Source organism: Pongo pygmaeus, chromosome 2, assembly GCF_028885625.2.
Source record: "Pongo pygmaeus isolate AG05252 chromosome 2, NHGRI_mPonPyg2-v2.0_pri, whole genome shotgun sequence".
NCBI classification, from domain to species: domain Eukaryota; kingdom Metazoa; phylum Chordata; class Mammalia; order Primates; family Hominidae; genus Pongo; species Pongo pygmaeus.
Genome location: NC_085930.1, coordinates 198,310,374 through 198,331,646, shown reverse-complemented (window position 1 = coordinate 198,331,646; position 21,273 = coordinate 198,310,374). Strand labels below are relative to the sequence as shown.

At 39.1% G+C, this 21,273-nt stretch overlaps 1 protein-coding gene and 1 long non-coding RNA gene across 14 annotated transcripts in view; both read right to left on the bottom strand.

Annotated features, from left to right (window-relative positions):
- TPRG1 (tumor protein p63 regulated 1) overlaps positions 1 to 20,978 on the bottom strand; it is a 222,305-nt gene extending 201,327 nt beyond the window's left edge. For 8 of the 13 annotated variants that reach the window (XM_054482643.2, XM_054482645.2, XM_054482652.2 and 5 more), the window contains exons 1-2: positions 1,678 to 1,833; positions 205 to 404 (exon numbers count right to left, since the gene is read on the bottom strand). The gene's annotated coding sequence lies outside the window, so the exon portion shown is untranslated. Of the gene's footprint in view, positions 1 to 204; positions 405 to 1,677; positions 1,840 to 20,142; positions 20,223 to 20,265; positions 20,518 to 20,957 lie in introns of those variants that run through there. The other 5 variants (XM_054482650.2, XM_054482655.2, XM_054482648.2 and 2 more) reach the window with 4 other exon arrangements.
- LOC134739137 (uncharacterized) lies at positions 2,246 to 4,335 on the bottom strand. Its single transcript, XR_010125650.1, has 2 exons — positions 4,242 to 4,335; positions 2,246 to 2,725 (listed from the first exon to the last, which is right to left on the bottom strand). It is a non-coding gene; the product is annotated as an uncharacterized LOC134739137 (long non-coding RNA).
- Positions 20,979 to 21,273: the final 295 nt, after the last annotated feature.

Below are 21,273 nucleotides of genomic sequence, written 5' to 3'. Positions count from 1 at the left end.
ATGTGTGCATACATACACACACAAACACAAACACACAGCTAAGGGAACCAACCCATCAACAAATATAAATTGTATATAAATACTAGATACTAAAGAAAATTAGACATATAAAAACACTGCTTTCTCTCAAAGGCATTTATAAGATCCTGCATGATATAAGGCCAAATATCTTTTCAACATAACATGTCCAATTTAAAATCATACCTTTACTCCTTGAATCTGCTCTTCTTCATTGGGCCTATTTTGAAAAATTTTATCTCAATCCATCATATTTTCTACACAAACCAAAAAACACAAAAGCTTTTCTTGATTCCTGCTCTCTCGCTTCCTAAGTCCAAGGAGTTATCAGGCCTTATTGTCCCAAATGACCCCCATCAAGTCCAAAAGAGGGCATGGGAAAACCTCTGGAAGGAAGAGTACATTTGTCAGGATAGATCAGGCTCTGCTTCAAGAACAAATAATTCCAGTAATACCAGTAGCTTAGCACAACAAACATTTACTTCTTGTTCAATTACAGTCTGATATAGATTGGTTCTACTCAGTGGTTCTTCTAAGCTATGAGTCAAAGATTCAAGTTGCTTCTGCTTTTTAGCTACAAAATAGACAATCCTGTCTTCCAAATTCAACATAAAAAAGAGAAGGAGGGGTACAGAATATGTCAGAAATTTTTTAGAGCTCAAGGTTTTTTACTCACATTCCATTGGCCAAAATTCCATCACATAAAACTCAGTCCTAACCTAACCTCAAGGAGGCTGAGAAATATTGTCTTCTGGAGTATCCAGGAAGAGGAAATGATGTAGTAAAACAGGGCATTGTCTCTGCCACAAGGGCTGTTATGTAAATTAGAATATTTACTCTACTTAAAGAGATTTTTCAGGTACTAAAATCTATAAACTCTCAGGTTTATCTACCTAACTGACAAAATCCTTTCATAATTAAACTCTTTCTATAATTGTTTTGGTTTTGTCCTCTAAGAAAATAAAAATTTATAGATCTGTATCTTTATTGTCACCTACCACATTCTGGGACAGAAGATTTTTGCTCAATGTAGTACTGCGTCATCTAATAATTTACCTTTAGCTTTCCCACACATGTCCTTAATTTTAATTGAATAAAATGCTTTATTATTTATCGAAATTTTCCCACTTCCTGCACATTCCTCTGAAACTGCAGAGATACTAACAAGACCTGGTCTCAGATGGGGTCTGTGACCATGAGAAGAATTTAGAAGATTTTCAAAACACACGCCAAAATTTATTGACCCATATCGAGGTTTACCAGGTTTGCCTTTCAGCTATAATTTAGATGAAATTTCCTGAGCCCTCTTAACAGTTTGGCTGTTCAGCCTTATTTAGCCAACCAACCCTCACTCATCTTTTAGGATTAATCCTAGATATTACTTTTCTCTGGACAACTTTCCTGGCCTTCAAAGTCTGGTTGGATGTTCCATTTATGTGAATTCAAAATACACTGTATCACATACCTTTCTTATAGCACTTAACACACATTATTATAAGCATTTTTTTAATGTCAGTATTCTTCAATGAACCACTGACCCAAAGATTCACATATTTTTTCCTTTCCAGTATGCCAGACTCTTTGTCCAGAATCTACATCTTGGAACTTAATGAGAATGAAATATATTATCATTAGATTAATTGAAACAAAGACATTTACCATAATTGCAGGTGGGGAGGATTCACTTGGGCATATTCTCAACTTCTCTTCTTCTAAAAGCAATTTTCTTGCCTTTTCTTAAAGTTTAGAAAATTCAGTGGTGGCAGTTCCAGTCATCATGTCACTTGTTTTCTTTCATCCAGCATATTAAAGCTCTAAAAATTCCCAACTCTATTTTGAGCCAGTTAAGCACTGGACTGCAAACAACACAGCCTCCCCACCCTAATTTTAAAATGCATTCCTAGCGTAGTGGTCACTGCCACTGCCTCTGACAGATACTGATATTTGTTTGGGGTTTGTTTGTTTAGTATGTTTTAGTTTGGGGCACAGTTAATAATGCCCTCTCAGGTCTAATAGGTTACCAGTTGTCTCCCAGACACTTGACAACTTGCTCATGGAGTGCTCTAGATGCCACTGCCTTCCCCAAAACCTCCTTATCTGCTAGCATGGCCTCCACTGTGTCTGCCACAGCTGAGCCAGAGGCGCTCCAGTGGACAGACCCCATTACCGGAACCTGCGTGTATTAGTCTGTTCTCACACTGCTATTAAAGACATACCTGAGACTGGGTAATTTATAAAGGAAAGAGGTTTAATTGACTCATAGTTCAGCATGGCTAGGGAGGCCTCAGGAAACTTACAACCATGGCAGAAGGGGAAGCAAACATGTCCTTCTTCACATGGCAGCAGGAGAGAGAAGTGCTAGCAAAGAGGGAAATGTTCCTTATAAACCATCAGATCTCATGAGAACTCATTTACTATCACAGGAACAGCATAGGGGTAACTGCCTCTGTGATTTAATTATCTCCCACTGAGTACCTCCCATGACATGTGGAGATTATTACAATTCCAGGTGAGATTTGGGTGGGGAAACAGAGCCAAACCATATCAATTTGACCTTGGCCCCTGCCAAATCTCATGTCCTCACATTTCAAAACACAATCATGCCCCTCCAACAGTCCCCCAAAGTCTTAGGTCATTCCGGCATTAATCCAAAAGTCCAAGTCCAAAGTCTCTTCCGATACAAGGTAAGTCCCTTCCACCTATGAGCCTGTAAAATCAAAAGTAGATTAGTTACTTCCTATATACAATGGGGTCATAGGCATTGGGTAAATACACCCATTCTACATGGGAGAAATTGGCCAAAACAAGGGGGCTAGAGGCCCCATGCAAGTCTGAAACCCCACAGGGCAGTCATTAAACCTTAAAGTTCCAAAATGATCTCTTTTGACCCCATGACTCACATCCAGGTCACACTGATACAAAAGGTGGTCTCCCACAACATGGCCTTGGGCAGCTCTGCCCTGTGGCTTTGCAAAGCACAACCCCCCTAACAGCTGCTTTCATGGGCTGCCATTGAGTGCCTGTGGCTTTTCCAGGCACACAGTGCAAGCTGTATGTAGACCTCCCATTCTGGGGTCTGCAGGATGGTGGCCTTCCTCTCACAGCTCCACGAGGCAGTGCCCCAGTGAAGACTCTGTGTTGGGGCTCTGACCCCACATTTTCCTTCCACACTGCTGTAGCAGAGGTTCTCCATGAGGACTCTGCCTCTGCGCAGACTTCTGCCTGGACATCCAGGCATTTCCATACATCTCTGAAGTCTAGACAGAGGTTTCCAAACTTCAGTTCTTGACTTCTGTGTACCCACAGTACCAACACCACATGGAAGCTGCCAAGGCTTGGGGCTTGGGGCTTGCACTCGCTGAAGCAATGTCCTGAGCTGTATGTTGGCCCCTTTTAGCCACAGCTGAAGCTGAAGCAGCTGGGATGCAGAGCACCATGTTTCAAGGCTGCAGGGGTCCCTGGGCCCAGGCTACATAACCATTTTTCCTTCTTAGGCCTCCAGGCCTGTGATGGGTGGGGCTGCTGTGAAGGTCTCTGACAAGCCCTGGAGACATTTTCCCCCACTGTCTTGGTGATTAACATTTGACTCCTTGATACTTATACAACTTTCTGCAGGTAGCTTGCAATTCTCCCCAGAAAATGGGGTTTTCGTTTCTATCACATTGTCAGGCTGCAAATTTTCCAAACTTTTATGCTCTGCTTCCTCTTGAATGCTCTGGTACTTAGAAATTTCTTCTGCCAGATTCCCTAAATCATCTCTCTCAAATTCCAAGTTCCACAGATCTCTAGGACAGGGGTAGAATATGGCCAGTCTCTTTGCATAGCAAGAGTGACCTGTAATCCAGTTCCCAACAAGTTCCTCATCTCCATCTGAGGCCACCTCAGCCTAGACTTCATTGTCCACATCACTATCAGCATGTTGGTCAAAGCCATTCAACAAGTCTCTAGGAAGTTCCAAACTTTCCCTTATCTGCCTGTCTTCTGAGATCTCCAAGTCTCTAGGAAGTCTCAAACTTTCCCACATCTTCCTGTCTTCCTCTGAGCCCTCCAAACTGTTCCAATCTCTGCCCGTTACCCACTTCCAAAGTCATTTCCACATTTTTGGGTATCTTTACAGCAGCACCCCACTAGTCAGTACCAATTTACTGTAACAGTCCGTTCTCACACTGCTATGAAGAAATACCTGAGACTGGGTAATTTATAAAGAAGTTTAATTGACTCACAGTTCACATGGCTGGGGAGGCCTCAGGAAACTTACAACCATGGCAGAAGGCAAAGGAGAAGCAAGCACCTTCTTCACATGGTGGCAGGATGGAGTGAGTACAACCAGGGTAAATGCCAGATGTTTAACAAACCATCAGATCTTGTGAGACTCACTCATTATCACAAGAACAGCATGTGGGAAACCACTCCCATGATCCAATTACCTCCCATGGGGTCCCTCCCATGACACAGGACTGTGATGATTACAACTCAAGATGAGATTTGGGTGAGGACACTGCAAAACCATGTCACTGCTTGAACCCACAAAAGTGCTGGTTTCTTCTATCACTTTTATATTTGGTTGAAGTGCTAAACCACAGGGCATGGAGTCCAGCTTCCCCAGGGGCTGTCTCTTTTGAGGGGCTAAGTGATATAAACTGGAAGTATGAGGGAATAAACTCCCTAAAATGAGAATTTTAACTACTGAGTAACAGGTGGTGGAAAGGTGCTGTCAAAGAAATCTGTCTTCCCACGTCCTTCCAGTTATGTCCCACATGGTTGAGCAACCACTCATGATTTGTTATGAACACATGGCCAACTCAGTAACATGCCACCTTATATATGTTTACCTTCTTTTCCTCTTTACCCTCTTTTCCTCATTGCCCTCTGTTTCCTCACTCTCCCTGCCCTGAGATTATAAGTCCCAATAAAGTATTTGCATGACACTTTGGCTCAGGTAAAGGAAGTAAGACTGTTTGAATTGGAGAAAGAGACTTCCTTAAAGTAAAGATCTTGGAGGACAGGCGAACTGGTATGAAAAGTAAAGGGGATACAGCCAAGTCTAACTTCTCTTTGAGAAAAATTCTTTTAGTACTTTTTATTATTTGTATTTTTAGTTGTGGTAAAATATACATAACATAAAATGTACCATCTTTACCACTTTTGGCTGTATACTTCAGTACTGTTAAGTACATTCACACTGTTCTACAACCAGTCTCCACAACTCTTTTTATCTTGAAAACTAAAACTCTACACCCATTAAACAACTCCCCATTCATCCCTTTCCTGAGGCCCTGTCCACCACCATTCCACTTTCTATCTCTATGAATATGACTACTTCATGTACCTCATGTAAGTAGAATCATACAGTATTTGTCTTTTTATGACTGGCTTATTTCACTTAGCATGTCACCAATGTTCATGCAAGTCACAGCAAATGTCAGAATTTCTTTCCTTTTTAAGGCTGAATACTATTCTGTTGTACATGCATACTACATATTGTTTATCTGTCAGTGAACACTGGATTGCTTCTACCTTTTGGCTATTGTGAATAATGCTGCTATGAACATGGGTGTAAAAATATCTCTTCGAGCTGGATGCAGTGGCTCACGTCTGTAATCCCAGCACTATGGGAGGCCAAAGTGGGTGGATCACGAGGTCAGGAGTTCAATACCAACCTGGCCAAGATGGTGAAATCCCGTCTTTACTAAAAATACAAAAAAATTAGCCGGGCATGGTGGTGGGCGCCTGCCACTCCAGCTATTCAGGAGGCTGAGGCAGAGAATTGCTTGAACCAAAGAGGCGGAGGTTGCAGTGAGCCGAGATCACGCCACTGCACTCCAGCCTGGGTGACAGAGTGAGACTCCGTTCTCAAAAAAATAAAATAAAGAATATCTTCAAGATCTTGCTTTCAATTCTTTGGAGCATATATCCAAAAGCAGAACTGCTGGATCATATGGTAATACTATTTTGAATTTTTTGAGAAACCACCATACTGTTCCCCATACTGGCTATACCATTTTATATTTCCATCAACAGCGTGCAAGGGTTCCAATTTCTCCACATCCTTGCCAACAGTGGTTATTCTGTTTTTCTGATAGTAGCCATTCTATTGGGTGTGGTGTGGTATCTGATTGTGCTTTCAATTTGCATTTCCCTGACAAACATCTGTAAAAGGAATTTTTTTTTAATTATTAGTAGATTAAAAGAGGTAACCTGCCCAAGAAGTCTCACAGAGAAAAAGAGAGATGATAAGGTTTAGACCTTCGTATTTCTCTCCTTGGCCTCCTCCATACTGAATGCAATTCCAAACAAGATAAAGAGTAACAGAATTTTCGCAGGTGGGCCTTATGCTAACTGCTAATACCTAATACAATTTAGAGACCATGTCTCATTCATTGTAACATTGTGGAACACAGTCTCAGTTTTTGTAGTTTAAGGCCCAGGCCTACAATCCTGGCAGAAGACATTGTGTAAGAGAGCCATTAGACAACTGCTAATACTTTAAAAGTCTGCATTATAAAGCACAACTCCACAAGACAAATCTATGCCTTCTTTGGACATGTGAAAATCCAGATACAAAAGCAAAACATAAGCCCTTGCCAATCACTAAGGTCAAATACCCAAGAGAGCTTGGCCTACAAAATTATCAAAGCCTACAGCTATTGCCCTAGCCACTGTGGAAGGCTCAACTTCTCCTAGATTTCAGCCTGCAAACATCAGCACTTGGGACTATTTCTTAAGGTTCCCAGTCCATGCGCCAATATGTTGAAGTTTATAGTGGAAGGCAATAGATAACACTCCTCTCTTCTCTCAAATTCTGATCCATTTGAGAAATAATTCCAGAACTGACAAAAATTTAAAAAGCTGTTTTACTACATAGAAAATGCCTTCTTCCTTCTGAGTTTTTGTGCTCTACTCCCTGAATTGAACACATACACCCTGCCTTAAGCAAAGCCGCACAATACAACCACAACCTCTACCTGTCAGAGTACTTGTGTGTCCTGGGATCAAGTCTCTTCAACAGGGGGTGAAATAAAACAAGGATAAGCGCCCTCTTCCCTTTACTTCTGTAAAGACAGAAATTCCTACTTTATATTCTAAAAGAGATACAGTAGGAGTAGAGTTCTTTCTGTTTTCTTACAGCCACAACTATAGCTCACAGTCCTGTTGTAGTTGAGATTTTCTGAGTCTTGCCATCCCTCAGGGCTATAACTGACTAAGCCAGTTATCAATCTATTTAACCCTTAAATACCATTAATTTCTATAGCATTTCTATTACCCATGTTTCTGGACCAAGTGACAGGAATCAAATATTAGACAATGTAGAAATGGGATACTGGGCTCCATCTCAATGACACAGGCCAAGCCTGCATCTAGTATTAGCATCGCTACTTCTCTTCTTCCCTGTGGTTGGGCAAATCCTTATTTGGGAGGAATTCAGGGGCATGGGAGGGGTGGACTCTTACCCTATGTCTCATTCATGAAATAAAACCAATGATCTCCTATAATCCCAGCACTTTGGGAGACCAAGGAGGGCAGACCACCTGAGGTCAGGAATTCGAGACCAGCCTGGGCAACATGGTGAAACCATGTCTCTACTAAACATACAAAATTAGCCAGGCATGGTGGTGTGTGCCTGTAATCCCAGCTACTTGGGAGGCTGAGGCAGGAGAATCGCTTGAACCCGGGAGGCAGAGGTTGCAGTGAGCCGAGATCGCATCACTGCACTCCAGCTTGGGTGACAAGAGGAAGACTCCATCTCAAAACAAACAAACAAACAAACAACATCTAGGTGCCTGGTGCAACATCTGTGCCCAACATGTTGGTTTCCTTCCATCTAACATCAACAGAGATTGCTCTAGAGCTGGAGACACTGGAGTCGCTTTCACTAGTTATCCTCAAAATACCCCACAGTAAAATTATCTTCATAGAAGCTCCCTCATGTAATAAGGGGTTCTGGTATTTTAGGTGACTGAATACTAAAGTAAAAATTTTAATATGATTAAATATCTGGCTTTTCTTTTCATCATAAAAAATTCTTGACCAAGAAATAATACCAATTCTACACAAATTCTCCAATAATATAGATGGGAACATTTTTCAATGAATTGTATGAGGCTAGCATTACCTCCATGCCAAAAACCATGCCAAGAAAGAGAGAAAATTATAGACAAATATCTCTCACAAACATAGATGCAAAAATTTTTACAAAGTACTAGCAAATAAAATTCAACAGCCTATGAAAAGTATAGCACATCATGACTAGGTAGAGTTGGTCCCAAAAATGCTAAGTAGGTTCAATATTCAAATATCAGTTAGCGTAATTCATCATATCAACAGAATACAAAGGAAAAAAACAAATGATCATATCAATAGACACAGAGAAAGCCTTCGACATAATCTGACATTCATTTATGATTAAAAACTCCCAGAAAACTAGGAATGAAAGAAAATTTCCACAACCATATAAAGGGCACCATCAGAAGAGTTACGATAACATCAAATGATGAAAAACTGAATGCTTTTCCCCAAGACCAGAATCAAGGCAAAGATATTCTCAGTATTTCTATTCAACAATATACTGAAAGTCCAAGCCAGTGCAACAAGGCAAGAGAGAAAAAAAGAATACAGATAGGAAAATGAGAAATAAAATAGTCTTGATTCATAGGTAACATGATTGCCAAAAGAGAAAATCTCAAAAACATACTTTAGAAAGCTACTAGGACTAATAAGTGATTTTAGCAAAGGTAGAGGATACATGGGCAATCATATTACTGTATGCAAATGCTTCTCAACTTACGATGAAGTTACATCCTGAAATGTCTATTTTAAGCAAAAAAAAAAATAAGTTGAAAATTCATTTAATGCTGGCAACATAGCAGATGGTCCCTGGCTAACAATTATTAGACAAGATTGGTTTATATTATGATAATGTGAAAACAATACACATTCAGTAGAAATTATAACCCTATCATAAATAAGAAGCTCCTCAATTTATGATGAGGCTAAATCCTGATAAACCCATCATAAAGTTGAAAAATTGTAAGTTGGACCATTATAAGTAGGGGACCATCTATAACAGCAATGAACACTTGAAAATTAAAATTTTAAAAGCATAATTTACAATAGCAACAAAAAGCCTGAAATATTTATGTACAAATCTTGCAAAATATCTCTAAGACCTTTATACTGAGAACTACAAAATACTGATAAAAGAAATCAAAGACCTAAATAAAAGGAGATATATATTATGTTCATGGATCAGATGACTCAACATTATTAATATGTTAATTTCCCCCAAATTAACCTACAGATTCAATGGAATTCCAGTAGGATTTTTTTTTTTTTTTTTTTTTTAGAAATTGCCAAGCTGATTCTAAAATTTCCAAGGAAAGGCAAAGAAAAAAGAATAGCTGGAATATTTTTGAAAGCAAAAACAAAGTTGGAAGACTCATACTACTTAACTTCCAGGCTTACTTAAAGCTATGATAGTCAAACCAGTTGGTATTAGAGAAAGGTTTTATATATCTATTATATAATATATAATATATATAATATATATTATATATATATATATTACATATATATATATATGAACACAGTGGAGACTCCAAAAGCAGATCCACACATAGGAAACCAAGTTTCAATAAAGGTACAAAAGCAATTCAATAAAGAAAGGGTAGTATTTTCAACAAATATTTCTGGAACAATAAATGCCCATTTGCACAAAGCAAAACAAAATTCCTAGATACAGACTTTGTACCTTACAAAAACTTAACTGAAATTGGATCACAAACCTAGAATTATCAAACTTCTGTGTAAAAACTAGAAAACTTCCAGAAGAAAAAGCAGAATAAAAAAATACCAAAACACTTTGTAACTGTGGAATAAGCGAAGAGTTCTTAGATAGGACATCAAAAGTCTAAGCCAAATTTTTTTTACATATTTTACCTAATCAAATATAAAAACTTGCTCTTCAAAAGATACCGGTAGGAAGATAATACAAAGCACAAACTGGGAGAAAGTTTTACCAAATGACATGTTTGATATGGACTTTTAACCAGAATAGAAAAAGAAGTCTAAAAACCCAACATTTACAAACCAATTTAAAAGTGGACAAAACATTTGAACAGATAATGTATCATAAATATAAAAATGGCAAATAAGCCATGAAAATTAAAGCCACGATGAGATACTGTTATACACTTAACATAACGAATATATTTAAATTGGCAATACAAGGTGGAGTAACTAGAACTCCTCATACATTGTTGATGAGAATGCAAACTTACAGCCACCTTGGAAATCTATTTGGCAGAATCTTACCAAGTTAAACATATACTACACAATGCAGCAATCCCACTTGTAGTTTCTACCCAAGTTAAATGAAAACCTATATTCCCACAAAATCCTGTATGCTAATGTTTATAGCAGCTTTATTTGCAACCACAAAAGCTGGAAACAACTGTGGTACATACATACTATTAAATACTACTCAGGAATAAAAAGTAGCCCACTGCTGATACATGCAACATGAATGAATTACAAATGCATTATTCAAAGAAAAATAAGATTCATAGGACTTAATAGTTTGTGATTCAATTTCTGACATTCTTGCAAAAGGGGCAAAAACAAATCAATTGTTGCCAGGAGAGAGGGATTAACTACAAAGGAGCACTGGAGAATTTAGGTGAGTGAGAGAAATGTTCTACGTGTTGATTGTGGCAGTTGTTACAAGACTGGGTGTTTGCAAAAACTCATAGAATTGTGTACTAAAAGGGAATGTCTGTAAATTTTACTTTAATTTGTTTAAGTGGGGAAAAAATAAAAATAGTTATTGATTGTAAGCAAGTGTGCCTCTCAGTAAACACACTTACATGTATTATACATTCAGTTTCTATAATTCATTGTAATATTTTTTCCTGAGTTTCTATTCTGCTGGACTGGTGGACGAACTTATCTTCAGTTCTTCCTGAGAATTATCTTTTATCTCTGCTTCTCCAAAATGTATGCCATTAACTATGCAGTGGCAAGGTGGGAGCAGAAGTTGCCAGGGATCAGTACTCAGGTTCACACACGTTGCTGCATCCCTTGTCCCAGGACATATGAGCGATTACATCTGGTAACTCCAGGTAACTCCCATTGTTTCCATGTCACTCTTACAAGACTACTGTGTATCAATTAACACCGCACTACATGCACTAGACAGTCGTTTCCTCTTTAGGATCTTGCTGATGTTCCATCAGCACTGTTGTAAAGCAAAGGCAGAATCCTTCCTCCAGACCACAGAAATCTTTCATTGATCCGTTTCATTCAACCCTTCCTCCTCTTCTCCTTCCCTCTCTCTCTGCTCTGTCTCCCGCACAGCCCAGAGGAATACTCTGCTCTCTCCTCTGCTTGTTTCTGACCAAAATACTTTGTCTATACCCTTAAATACCAACTTTTACCTTCTCCGCAAAACTCTCTAAGTTCCCCTAAGGGCTTAGGCTTCTTCATGACAAATGTCAGAAAGACAAGCAGGCTATTTCTGAGTTCAGCCTTTTTCCTGCCTCCCCTGAGGCAATCAAGCATAGAGTTAACTACAGGGGTGCAAGGAGAGCAAAGCAAGATGGAAACACTGCTAGGAAAAACAGAATGGTGACTTCAAATGCAGCTCTACCTCACCTGATTAAAAGTTTTTAAAGGCGCTAACTTTATTGCACTCTCTTTTACAGGAAGATAGAAATACTTGAGCAAACTAGCCTATTTCATAAGGTACCATAAATGTTGGTTATTGATTTGATATTGTTGAAATTATTTTATGTTATAAAATTATGCTATTCTTCAGAAAGCAGAAACAAAGAATTTTTAGTATATGGAATAATGTGTGAACTAAGTGAAAAAGAATGCACATAAAAATCTTACTAAGAAAAGTTGTGGGTCTATTAGCATTCTGTACAGTTGTTCTGATGCGAAAAAAAAAAAACACGTTCTAAAAAATAAAATTTATGGAAACTGTGCTGCCAAACGTTAAGTAAAAAATAATCAGGGAAAAAGTAATTAATTCACATACTATACATTTTCCTTTTTTCATCCTCTGTCATGGCAATTATGTACTTTTTAGTGGGACATCTGGAAACCTAAGTTCACTTAAAACATTTTCTTTCTAGCAAGCAGCTAGCCAGGAATCTCCATGTTCTATAAGTTGCTGTCAGCTTGCCCCTGCTTCCAGCTCCAAATGAAGTCAGCCTGCCTTGCTTCCAGACAGTCTAAACAATCGCAGATTGACTCCAATTGCAGAGCACACTCTCCAGATGTCCAGGATTCAAGGAAGCTTGGGCATACTGTACAGATATAAATAAAGCCCCATATTTGCTGGTGGGTTAAAGGAACCATACATAATTGGATAGGCAACCAACCTGGTTTATCCCTGAGGGCATACAGTTAAAGTGAAGTGGCGACCTCCCCATTATACAAAGTATCAAAGTAGCAAATAGGTGACCTTGGATGGCATACGCACGGGGAATTCAAAGAGTCAGTTTAAACGGCCTATAAAATCTCTTGTTACCATACAACCTTATGATTCCATGCAATTTTTTTTCAAGGAAGTGAGAAAGAATACTACATTATAAGAAATTTCTCTTCCATAATGAATCAAAGCCTGGATGATTCCATAGAGAGATAAAAATAAATGATACCATATTCAAGAATTCTATACCCTGAGAGATAAACCAGAGAGATAGGCTACAAGGTAAATAATGCTTTTAAAATTATATATCAATTTAGTAAAAAACTTACAGGGATATACACATTTTTTTCATTTAAAGCAGGTTAGTGCTAATGTGACTGTAATAGGATCTTATGATCTTCTGAATGCAGGTGAATGAACAACAGATACTACCAATTTGAAATGATAGGAAAAGATTGTTATGATTCAATAGGAAAACAAAAAGGCTAAGGGGTGAAATTTCTGTAAGGGAATAATGCTGCATTGCTTTTTTGTCCATATGTTATTGTAAAGGTTTGATTAACTAGTAAAATGAGGTAAATGAATAGGAAAAAAGACAATTTGTGTTAGACATGTATGAAGCAAAAGGTATTTTAGAAAGAATTTTAGTTTTTTAAGCCACTCTTTTGACAAAAACTAATATTTTAATTTTCACTAATTTCTCTCACAAGAAAATATATAAATGTGTTCAGATGCAAAAAACTGTTTTCTGCCTTTAAGCAAGACATATTGCATATAGGCTGCCTGAGGTCCTGAAGGCACCCCCAAAAATGGGATTAAGTGAGATCTCCCCTTCACATTCCCCCTATATAATAGGTCACGTATAGAAAACAAGTCATAAAAGTCAGGGTATTGCTGGAGGTAAATGAGAAATCTCTGTACCTTCAGCTCAATTTTGCTGTGAACCTAAAACAGCTCTAAACAGTAAAATTCTGTTTAAAAAGTCAGGGTATTGTATTTTAACCAGAACCTTCCAAAAAAATGCTATTTTTTCCAAGATTAAAAAAAAAAATCACATTATGTGCACTTAAATTATCTTTTAAGAGACTCTAATTTTATTTTTGAAATTACTAAAGGAAAGAACACTAGTCTAAGAGTAAACATGTAGTCTTGGCTCTGACTGCAGCTTCACACATCACCAGGTCTGTAAATTTATGTTAGTCTTTTCATTTTTCTGGGCCCTAGGTTCATCAGATGGAAATTGGGACAGTAATAATTAGTCTTATCTACCTAAAACTACAGGAACATGAAAATTCTTTGAAAAACACAAGGTCATATACAAATGTAAGCAAAGAAGAAGAAAAACAGTATGTGATAATCATTTATTACATTTATTACAAATGTAATAGTCATTTATTCATTCATCCAATCATCCAGGGAACATTATGTGATCCAATCATCCAGGAAACATTATGTGAACAACCAACACAAACCAGCCCCTCTGCCAGGCACTGGGGATTCCACAGTAAACAAAGCAGACAGAATTGCTTCTCGAAATTAATAGTCTAATGGAAAAGACAGGCACTAAATAATCATATCACTAAATATACCATTAAAATTTTTATATTTGCCATAAGAAAAATTTAAAGGCAGATTACAAAATTATGATGGGTGACCCAATTTAGATTAGGACTGGGGTCAGGGGCAGCAAGATAATTAAGAAAAAGCTTTTCAGAGATTTGAAATTTGAAAAGTTGGCAGACCAAAATTTGGAGGGATGGGGTTGCAGACAATATTCCCAGCGTGGGGGAAGGGGGAAAGCACATTCAAAGGCTTTGAAGTAACTGGACATCTTCAAGGTATTAGAAGGCCAGAATGACTGCTACTGTTTTTCATTTATGTGGTCATCATAATGATCTCATACTGCTTTTAAGAATAGACCAAAACAATTGTGAATATCGACATACTAGTTTTTTTGTTTTGTTTTGTTTCTGGTAGCACAGTGTCTTTGTTTTTCAGTGTTTTTGTTATTGTTGTTGAATTTTCAGTTCCTAGGTACATGTGTAGGATGTGCAGGTTTGTTACATAGGTAAACATGTGTTATGGTGGTTTGCTGCACCTGTCAACCCATCGCCTAGGTATTAACCCCAGCATGCATTAGCTATTTTTCCTTACACTTTCCCTCCCCAACCCCAACATGCCCCAGTGGACACACTAGGTTTTACTTAGGCTAAATTTCCTGTCTTCAAAAAATGTTTCCAATTTAGAAAGTCTCTATATCCAAAGTAAGCTTCTAATCTCTATATACTTAGTAATTATTATGTCGGAAGGACATTTTTGACATTCTCTATTCCATAGGCTTCAAAGAGAAAATCAGCTTGCTAAATCTAAGAACTTAAAAAAGTGAAACTGGTAGAACAGAATACATCCTGAGAAAAAGCAAAGTAGACTCAAAACCAGCAGTTGAAGTTCCTAAGGTTGTTGGGGATAGAAAAGGGAAAATGCAGGAGATGCTATCTTGACCCCACATACCTACTCAAACTCATATGTAGAAGAGGAACTTAGACTCTCTCTAACAGATATCAGAGAGGCTCATTGTGGTAAGTTAGCAGGGGGGCAAAGTGTGCCTCAATGCATGAAAAAGAGCTAATAGTGGGAGATGTCTAATATGGCAGGGTGAAGAAATGGATATTCCTCTGGAAGTCAATAAGAAGCCATAAATTTCAGTACAGATTACATTCTGTCTGAGGGCCATATATAGAAGATTCAGGTGCTTTTCAGGACCAACATCGTGAGTAAGCTTTAGAGTTTCTTCTAGCACTGAGACATACCATTGAAAAAAGCCTCTTTAACAGAAAGATTTAGGACACTATTCTCAGTAAAAGTCAAGTTTCATCTCCCCAAATTATCGATCAATTAGAAATTCTGATCAGGAGTGGGATGTCATTAATAACACCGAAATCAGAGAGTTGTAGAGAGCTTTGTAAACTATAAATTGTTTCTACAAACCACTGAGCCATGAAGAGAAACTTTACTGGAAATCCTTAGCATTTCTCAGTATGAGTTTAGAAGAAACAGTTTGGTTAGGGAGTTAGGGTAAAAGTACCCAGGTACCTGGCTTGTGCCAAAGTGTTCTGTATCAGGTCTTGGAAAAACTTGAATTATGATTTTTCAAAGCTGATGGGGATGGGTCAGTAAAGTTACGGAGCCAGAGTAGACACTGAAATATGAGGATTTATGCAGATGAAGATAATAGGGCAGAGGAAGGCATTTTAAATATGAGACAAAGAGCAAGAGTGTCCAAAGGAAGGAGGCATCCAAGAAAATGCACAAATCAATAATTCAGGCAGGTATATGTTCTGTGAGCTAGTCTGGTTAACAGGGAAGCTAAAGCTTAACTCGTGAAACAGTAGACATTGATCTAGTAGACCAGGGGTTCTTAATCTCCAGTTTCTGTTCATCTTCCAAACAAGTAAATATAGTCTCTTATAGGTGCAAATTGGGGCTTTCTTCTGATACCCTACAGTTTCCCTTAGGGAATGTGCCAACTCAGACTGAGCCAAGTGAGAGTCCTGGGCTAATATTTATGTTGACTTAAGTTTGATTAGAAGACAAGATGGGACATAGAGTTTGATTAAAATTTTATTGGATAATCATGCTGATTGAATTTTAAAAGATAATCTGCTATAATAAATTCTCCCTTAATTTCCCTTTGCAATTCCAACCCAGATGAGTGCTAGGATATTTAGGTGGCATTTACTGAATATCTACACCTGTCAAGCACTGTAGTTGGTGCTCTATTGTCAGTACAAGCCTGTGAGGTAGATGCTATTCTCATCTCACAGGAGAGGCTCAAAGAGGTTAATTTCTTTATTCATTTATTGAGTCAACATACATCAGTTAAGCACCTCTTAAGTGCTACTGTGGGGGGCATCTACCAGGAGCTACCATGGGGACACCTACTGCCTTTTCTATGTAGCTCTCACTTATTCTGGGAACAGTACCTCTTTCCTTCTTGGCTCATCCTCTATCTTTAGTCTATCCATAAGTATCACTAACATTTCTGTTTTCTCACCTAACCCCTCTTCCTTGACCACATCAGTGGTAAACTGACTTAGTATTTTGGAATATGGGACTAAGACAAAGTCAGGATAAAGGCTCATCAATGACTGAAAACTATAAAATGAAAAACTCAGGAACTGTGATGGGCCATGATTTTTGCCAGCTAGAGGAAGTCCACGGTGAAAGGGAAAAATGAAGCTGACATGATGAGAAACAGCAGAGACACAAGACAGAGGCTGGATCCCGATAACAATCATTACTCCGCATCATTGCTGTGTTTTCTCAAGAACTAGGTGTTCACCTCTTTCTTAGACTCCCTGATTATATCCCAGTATCCTTCGAAAAATTCTTTTGGTGTGAGCTTGGCTTTTGGGGGTTGTTTTCTGGCTTGTTTTACTTCTAATAGTCTGTCACCGTGTTAGGCACGTAAGCCAAAAGATTAAAAAACATACAGTCTCTGTCTCATGATATATAAGAAATATTTCATAAGGACACATGGAATGATTGTCAGTGGTGTAGGGAAGGAACATGATCCCCTAGGGTATGTATCTGAATCATCCAACTCTCCTTTTCCCTTGACACTCCTCCTCTGCAAGATCTTGATCCACTTTCTCCCTCAGGGTCTGGCATCTCTGGCTAAGAATTTTGTAATAGTGATGCACAGTAATAGATGAAAGGGGACTGCAAACATTTTCTGCAAAAGGTCAAATAGTAAATATTTTAGCTTTGGGGAATATACAGACTCCGTCACAACAATTAAAGTCTGCTCTTTTTATCCAAAATCAGCCATAGAGAACACTGAATGGACATGCTTGTGTTCCAATAAAACTTTATTTACAAAAACAAGTGGCAGGATGACTTTGGTCACTGGGCTGCTGTTTGCCACCCTGGCTCTAGGTATTTGGAGGCAAAGTAAAGTTGAGAATCATGATGTGGAGAGTTAACTGTTTGGCAGAAATATGTACCAGGTGCTCTGGAATTACAGATGAAGCACCAAAATAAACCACAGGCATCAAGAAAAATATATTTCTGCAAAAGATGGCACCTGAGCTGAGACAAGCTTAAGAGGAAGTTAGCCAGAGCAAGGAGAGATGAACAGAAAAATCAGCATTTACAAGTGCAGTGAGCTTTGGTAGACCCTGGCATTTGAGGACCTACCAAAAGTTCCCCATGATTGGGCAAAATAACTGTTAGGAAAAATGGCAAGAAATATTAATACGATGAAGCACAAAAGCAGGATAAAGTTAAAGCAAATTAATAAACAAAGAAATTTAAACTTTATCCTAAAAGCTTTGGGGAACAATGGAAGAATTTAAAGCAAACAGAATGAACATCATCTGATTCCTTTAAAAAAAAAATTTAATTATCTCTCAAAGCTATAAAAAGTAGGAGCAGGGATTCCAGGTAGGAAAACATGGCCATTATTCAGATGTGAAGGGATGAGGGCCTGAATTTAGGTGATAGTGTCAATTTATATACTAGAACTGACAGAGCACAACTTAGGGACAGGTAACACGTAGGGCTAAGAAAGAAGAAAAAAACTATTCATAGGGAAATTGGATGGATAAGAGGGAAAAGCCACCAATATTGGAACATGTGAGGCATGGTGAAAGCAGCTTGGTACATGTTGTGTGTGAGATGCCTGTGGGCCATTTGAGTGGAAATGTAGATAGTGAATAAGAAGCTGGCTCCGGAGGTAGATAAAAAGTCAGCTTTTTATATACATTTGCGTACTACATACAGCCCTAGGAGGTAGATGCTATCATTACTCTCATTTCACAGATGAGGAAACTGAGGCCAAAGAAAGGCCAGGGGAAGTGTTTTCTACAATAACACTAAAATTACAGAATTGGGTGTTAATTGAATATAGGAGCACATGAGCAGGACACTTGGAAAGAGTGTGTGGAATGAGAAGGATGACCAAGGTTGAAACCCCCAACACAAAGACTTTTAAGAGATAGACAGGAGAGACATGGTAGTAATATCCCCTCTAAAGCCAGAATATTTGAGCTCAAATCCCAACTCAGTACCTCCATTTCTTAGTTTTCTCATCTGCAAAAAAATTATAATAAAATAAAACAATAGCAGCACCTAACTCGTAGGGTTGTATATAGCAACTAAAAAGATGTACGTAAAAATCTGATCACGCAGCACAGCAAGTACTGAGTACTCAAGAAATATTTGCTATTATTTTTATTATTAATTTGAAAAGAAAACAAACAAACAAAAATGTTAGGTTGAAGAAGGTTGATACAGACAGCCCAAGGACTCTAAATGATATCAGAGAACAGATGAAGAGGGTGAGATACACAATGATCAAGGCTTGTGGTTAGAAAATGAGATCCTGAAGTTTCTGAAAGTCAAGGAATTAGATGGTCCCGAATATTGACCATCCAGAACAATGGTAGGGCTTAAAGAAAGAAAGAGAATTGCAAATTGTGTTTTTAAATATTCAATGACTGTGGAGAGAAATTAAGAGGTCCATGGCTGCCAGAGGTCCATGGTTGACCGTGAGGGGTGAGTGTGAAATGTGGAGGACTTGGGTGGTGTCGCCAAATACCTTATTTTTTTTTTAAAGAGAAATATTGAATTGCAGGAAGAATAATATTTTGGAACAGTAATGTGGGATATAAGAAAAAGTCACATACCTCCAAATTTAGGGTAAGACTTTACATGTCTTAGAAGACCATTAAGAGGACTTCCAACAAGAAGGGGAGACCAGGTTTCAATTAGGGCAGAAGATAGGGAGGGAACTCTGTAAAGAGACTAAAAATATAACGGTTCATTGGCATGAACAGGTGAATTTCAAGGGTACTGCGAAAAGAGTTGGAAGGGGGAGGACGCAGGAGGGAAAACGAAGAGAAATCAAAGCAGGACACAGATGCAGGTATGTGACAGAGGAGCTGTAATGACCCAAGGGCACAGCTGCCAAGGAGAGCTGGAATGTGAGGCCTGGCAGAGTGCATGGCCTTCAAATTTCCAAAAGAAACTTTGGAATAAAGTTGTTTTGGTGCTAGAAAACCATGGCATTTGCTCAGAGTTCCAAATAGTATGTTGTGAAAATATGATGCCTCCAAGCTAATATTTTTCTGGATGTACAAGGCAGGATTTTCTTTTACCAGAAACTTAGCTTGCGGTAGAAGCCGCAGTGGCCCCACTGGCAGATGAGAGGGGACAGATTTCTCTTGGTGGGGCCAACCGCTGTCTGAACTGGTCAAGAAGGCTATCCAAGCTCTCATTGTCAGCCAATCACAAGGTTTATAATTCAAGCCTTAATCTGACAGAGCCAAGGTCTGTGCTTTCTGTACCACCCTATTTCTAAATAAAGCAAACTATCAATAACTACTAGCTAATTTTCAGGGTCATTACAGAGAGCAAACGAGTTACTATTTGCAAAAGTAATACATTTTGCAATGGAAGACACACTGTGCAAATATTATGTCACTACTATTACCAAATAATTCATTATGTGACAGTTAGAGATATATACTACAACCAAGACATGAAGTGCTATGGAGGAGGGTGGAGAGAGAGCCAAGACCCATGAGAGAGATTTGGTAAGGATTCTTGGAGGAGGTGAGATTGGAGATGACCCTTGAATGATTTTTCATTTTCCCCAAAGATACCTTCCCTCTACATCTCAGACATACCCTTTCTGTCTCCATTTCAATGCAGCTGAGGCAATTTGGCCTTCAGGAGAGGAGGGAAAACTGGAAAGGCCTCCTTGTGGCAACAGAAGCTGGGTGTGGGGCAGCAGACTGGAGCCCACCTACCTCTCAGGCAGTCATCTTCCCTTGGAAAAAACACTCCTCGCTGCTCCAGCCCAGCTCCTGGGGCCTGACCTCTTTTTCAAGCCTGCTTATCGGGCCTGAACTCCTCCAGCTGGATCTTGTTTTTTATTTGGCTCCTTCTTTTCAGCTGTTTCTCTTTCAGTCCTCTCGTCTTGATTCTTGAAAGGGAACATAGCCAAGCCTCATCCTCCTGCCCAGGACAAGGCATAGAGATTGTGTTTAGGCACGATGGACCTACGTGGGACAAAAGACAGGTGTCCATCACTGGACTTCTGGTAGAGGTCTCCTTTGGGAGCCACTGAACCTCCTCTAAGTGTTTGGAATTCAGAAAAACAGGACTAGATAACTCAACACGTATAAACAAGATGAAGAGAGATTTCAGCAGGATGGAAAGGGACAGTATCGTTTTCCCGGGTAGTAGCTGAAAGCAATCTAGGTCTGGAGGTGGCAGCCCCTCCCCCTGAACATCCATGGTTGATGTCCTTTCCATTTTAAGCAATTGAGCTACTGGGGGGCTCTAGGTCAGGCCCCACATGTTACATAGCTTTTATCCAGCTATTAGACCCAGCATGTATAGGGCTAGAAATCCACCCCCAACACCACATAAACAACTAAAACACCACAGAAACTTTTCCCCAAATTCCCACGCCACAAATCTGGGGGTATGCCTCTACCTCCAGGAGGAAGCGGCTTCCTGGAAGGCTGAAGGAGACGAAAAATGCAAGACTAATCCTCCCTAGCCCATTCTCACACCATGCTCGGCCTGCCTGCCCCCCTTCCCACCCACAACCCCTCCTATTCCCCAAGGGGTGCCATTTGGGAACCAAAATCCACTTCGTCAGCGCAAGAGCAACCCTGCCTTTTCTTGCTCCACACACCATGTGACACTGGAGAACCTCCAGGGCATATTTCATCTGGCATCAACAACTAGAGGTCACCGTGACCCAAAACTTCCTGCGTTCTCAGGCCTGGCAACGCCTGCCAAAGCTA